The sequence below is a fragment of the Mya arenaria genome, chromosome 14, assembly GCF_026914265.1.
Source record: "Mya arenaria isolate MELC-2E11 chromosome 14, ASM2691426v1".
NCBI classification, from domain to species: Eukaryota; Metazoa; Mollusca; class Bivalvia; order Myida; family Myidae; genus Mya; species Mya arenaria.
In genome coordinates this window covers 9,889,847-9,894,674 of record NC_069135.1, presented here as the reverse complement: position 1 = coordinate 9,894,674, position 4,828 = coordinate 9,889,847, and the positions used below count along the sequence as shown (strand labels likewise).

At 36.7% G+C, this 4,828-nt stretch overlaps 1 pseudogene; it reads left to right on the top strand.

Moving 5' to 3' along the window:
* Positions 1-1,545: 1,545 nt before the first annotated feature.
* On the top strand, positions 1,546-3,682 carry LOC128217539 (uncharacterized; annotated as a pseudogene).
* Positions 3,683-4,828: the final 1,146 nt, after the last annotated feature.

The following is a 4,828-nucleotide window of genomic DNA, read 5'->3' as shown; positions in this document are numbered from 1 at the left end:
AGACACTATGATAGCTAGAATGTGATCTAAACACCATAGCTTAAACACCGGATGATTGCCAAAAAGTACTACATCTAGAAGTCGTAACTGGTTAAAGGGGTAGGTGGCAGTGAACATTACTGCTCCGTTCGCATGTACGCTTTTTGTGTCATTAGCATGATAATTCTGGACGTTGATATAACTTTTTAAATAACACTGAGCATTTGCTGTTATGTTGCTGATACATTTCTGTCATTTCAAAATCACACGGTTCTTTATCACAAAATGACCCAAGGATTGCAGAGCAACGGATGTCAATAGAGGTTTCAAGAATTTGTAGAAACTTTGGTAGCCGAATGTGATATAAACACACTAGCATAAATAAAGGTGGTTAGCAAGAAACATTTTACTACACTCAGGAGCCAAAACTGGGTAAACGGTCGGTGGCAGTGAACATAACAAAACGAGGACTCGCTCCGTTCGCAGTAAATATTTTGTGACATTATCTCTGTTCTGCTGAACATGATTGTAGTCAGATTACTATATTATTTATTTTACAAAAGACATCAGGAATTGTAACACTCTTGTATTTTCTTTTGCTTGGTTGTGAAAATGCTTTTGCCATAAAACAAATAGACTTCTAATAATTGAAATGAATAATTGTTGCTAAAGACAACCTGCAAAATTTATTAATAGCAGTTTAAAATGTCATGATCAAAATGATCAAAGTAGTCGTCTAAATGTTGTGTGCTGTATGAGTTCAAGAAGATATTGGGGGAGGGGGGGGGGTCTTAATTCTGACCATGTTATACATGAATATGTATTGTGTGAAGTAGACACAAGAAAATATAGATGTCTTGCTCAAATCGAAAGCCGAAACAGCCCCTACACTTACGGTCTGAAAAGGAAAAATCAACTATTTTTTCATCACTGGTGACGATTTGGCAATAAAATGTTATGGAAATTGTTATATAATTTATTTTTTACAGCTTTTGGCTGAATGCTTTGTTTGTATGTTTTTGACATTGATACCACAGACCTTGTGCCAAGTTTCTGGGCTTTCTATAACAGTTCGTTATTACTGAACTTTTTTGAGAGAAACTTTTAAACCAATTAAGTTCTTTTGCAAGACAATCAGACCACTCTTTAACAGAAATGTTAAAGATAACGCTAACAGTATATATCGTGAAATGCATCGATCAAATAGTGAATTTGTTAAATATTTTAAACTATCAAAACGCACGATATTGTAGCGGAGTTTGTAGACGAATTATTTGTCGAGGTCGAGACTCAAATTCACAGCTATCCAAGGCCATTACAATAATACGTTCTGAGCGGATCGACACAATGTCACACATCCGTGGGAAAGTAAGGCCAGAGTTTTTTAGATTTCGTTTTACGGGAGCGCCGTACCTAAATATTGCAAAACCCAAATAAAAAAAAGATTCAAATTCCTAACTTTATTTTTATTTTTTCCGCCGCCCGTTTTTTCGATTTCTGATAGAAAATAAAATTTAGTGTTATTTAACCTAATGCTAATTTCACAACAACAAAAATTATCGCGCACAATTTCCAAGATGGCGGAAAGATCATGTCGTTTCTACGCGTAAGTATTCCCCAAAAATTAAAATATAGACGTGATTACATTTTTTTCTATATTCTAATTCAACTTTCTAAGTGTAAGCCATTGCTATTGCTAGAATCTCGCAAAACCCAGATCGGATTTTCCGATTCCATCTATTTATATATGCTGATGACGTCACTGACAGGTGCTTCTTAACAACGTGCATATTCGCGGTCACGTTACCTCCATGTTTGGTATTGTTATCTACTAAACTAAACTTCTGATGTTTTTTAATATTTTTTTATTCATAGGTAAGTTTGTTTTAAATTTGACATGAATTGTTCATTTCAGTTTCCAACTATTTACAAAGTAAAGAGGCGACAGTATGATGTTACACTAAGAAAAGGGAATGTCAGTGTACAAGGCCAGTAGGGTGTATGGGGTTCCAGAATCTACACTAAGAGACAGGACACTTGGACTGCAGCCTACTGGGGACTTGCCATATGTTGGTCCTGGGCCCTTGTTTTCTAAGAATGAAGAAAGCCAGCTTGTGGAACATGTAGCATATATGACTAGGATTGTGTACGGCTATTCACGGCAAGAATTCATGAGTCTGGCAACAGATTATGCCATCAGTTTAAAAAAAAAAGATGGAGATGGACTCACCACTTGCTCCTTCCTGGTTTAATGGTTTCAGAAAAAGAAACCCAGAAGTGAGAATGACAAAGCCACAAAAATTGACAGTAATTCGAGCAAAGTGCACATCGGAAGAAGTTCTTAATAACTATTTCAAAGTGCTGGACAAGGTGTTGAAAGCCCACAACCTTCATGAAAGCCCTGAATCTATTTGGAATATTGATGAAACTGGGTTGCAGACTGAGCATACCCCAAGGAAGATCCTCTGCATGCAGGGAGAAAAGGCAAATACAGTTACTTCCAACAGAGGCCAGATAGTTACCTTAATAGGATGTGGAAGTGCTGCAGGTGTGCATGTCCCCTCATACTATGTCTTCCCAGGCAAAAGATGGAACGAAAACCTGATGGATGGGGCCACCCCAGGATCTGCTGGCACAATGTCCGATTCTGGATGGTCAAACTCTTCAGTCTTCCTCAAGTACCTTGAGAATCACTTCCTTCACCATGTCAACACCAGAGATCGTCCAGTGCTTGTTTTATTTGATGGTCATAAATCACATGTCAATTTAACCCTTGCAAATTGGGGAAAGCAGCATAATGTTGTATTTTTTGTACTGCCTCCCCACACGTCACATGTAACACAACCCCTGGATGTTGGCTGTTTTGGCCCTCTGAAAAGCTTTTACTATTCGGAATGCCAAATATTCATGAGGAAGAATCCTGGGATGCAGCTGAACCGGTACAATGTTGCAGCCATATCGGGGAAGGCGTACAACAAGGGTGTTTCACCACAGAATTTAATATCTTCATTCAAAAGGGCTGGAATTTATCCCATGAATCGGTCTCAGATACCCGTAACAGCAACAGCACCATCAGAAATTTACTAAGAAAACACACCTCCCAAATCAGAAAGTTTCTTGGATAAAAGAAAGATAACATCCATTAGTCAAGCTTCAACAAAAAAAAGAAAATCTCCTACAATTCAAGGAAACCTTTTGTCTCCCACAAAACAGGCACTGCTGTCTGAGGCCCAAGCACCAAAAAACAGCAAAGAGGATTATCTTTGAACCTGTCCCTAGTACGTCTGGTCTAAACTGTCAGTGTCCACAATCATCATCTGATTCTGAAGATTCAGAGGAGGTGCCTGCAGAGGACCTTTGCTGCATTTGTAAAAGGTTCAGCCCTGCCACCAGTGCCTATCAGCTGGACATTGTTAACTGGGGCCAATGTGACAAATGTAGCCATTGGACACATTTAAAGTACTGCACGCCAGTAAGGTGTTTGAGAAGGGATAGTGAGTTCCTGTGCCCTCATTGCTCCCCATAAACATATGATTACCATTGTTATTGTGATAGAAATGTTTATTTGTTCCATATTTAACCAACAGTTTTGGTGTTTGCAGTTGTTATCTTGTTATACTGTTGTTATATTTTAATATATTTTACTGCATGCTTTATTAAGTTGCAATTAAAAAAAAACTCACTCAAATATACACCCAAACCTTATAAAGTAGTTGTTATTTATTTGTTTGTGTCAGAGTTTAGCAAGAAGTTCGGTTCAGTACCTGATCATGTGACATGGGTCAAAATGTCATATACACCGGTTGACTGTACATACGTCACAAAACAAAATGGCCGACCCCTATGTCAACAAATAGGTCAGGTGTCGGACATATACTATAGAAATACTTTTATGGCCACATAATTTTAAAGGTAATTAAATTCTCAACATATATGTATTAAAAATTATACATTTATATCAACTTCGTTTTTACAATAAGCAAAGGAAGTCTTAGTACACCGATAGATGAAACACACAGGCTACACTGTTGTTCATAAAATCAGTGCGTTTGTCATTTTGTGATATTTCGGAACGGAATTGTATTTTCTTTATACCAAAGCATAATATTTCATAAATATTTCTGTGTGTAGACCGGTTTACACGGGGATACACTGATAATTGGAATTTGCTGTACAGTTTCTGACAGTGACAACAGAAAAAGACGAGAATGTGACATTGGATTTGGCTTGTTTGTCTAAAGACAATAAAGTTATACCAACATATCGCATACCATTTTAATGGGCATTGGCTCCTCTTTTCATGTCACCCATTTTAAAATGGATTGTTTATATGTTGATTAAGAAACTATAAAAAATGGACTCAACTGTGAAATCTGGTAAGTTGAGTTACATACCTTGTTTCTTTTCTTGTATCTCAAAGACATTAAATTTCTTCATATGTGTTGTTTATCTCAATATATGAACCCAAAATGATATTAGTCAACATTTTAGACACAAACAATATGCCAGATGCCTTATATTTTGCTAGTGCGAGTTTCAGTGACTATTAAAAGCACTACAAAAGTATAGTAGTCCAAATAATTGTACGTTGACGGATTTTTTTTAGATTTTTGATATGGCAAATCCTTCACGTACAAATTGTTTAGTATCAAAAGTGGGTAGTTGTTCCGATCAGGATTCCGTGTTATAAAAACAAGAAATATTACCAGATAATGTTATTTTATATTAGTTCCGTACACAAAAAATAAATATCCAACTTCTAATTATGAGTTTAACGGCTTTTCTTCATTTCATTCTGTCAAAACATAACGATATATACATGAAGGGCACCTGCAAGGCTTCAGGGCAC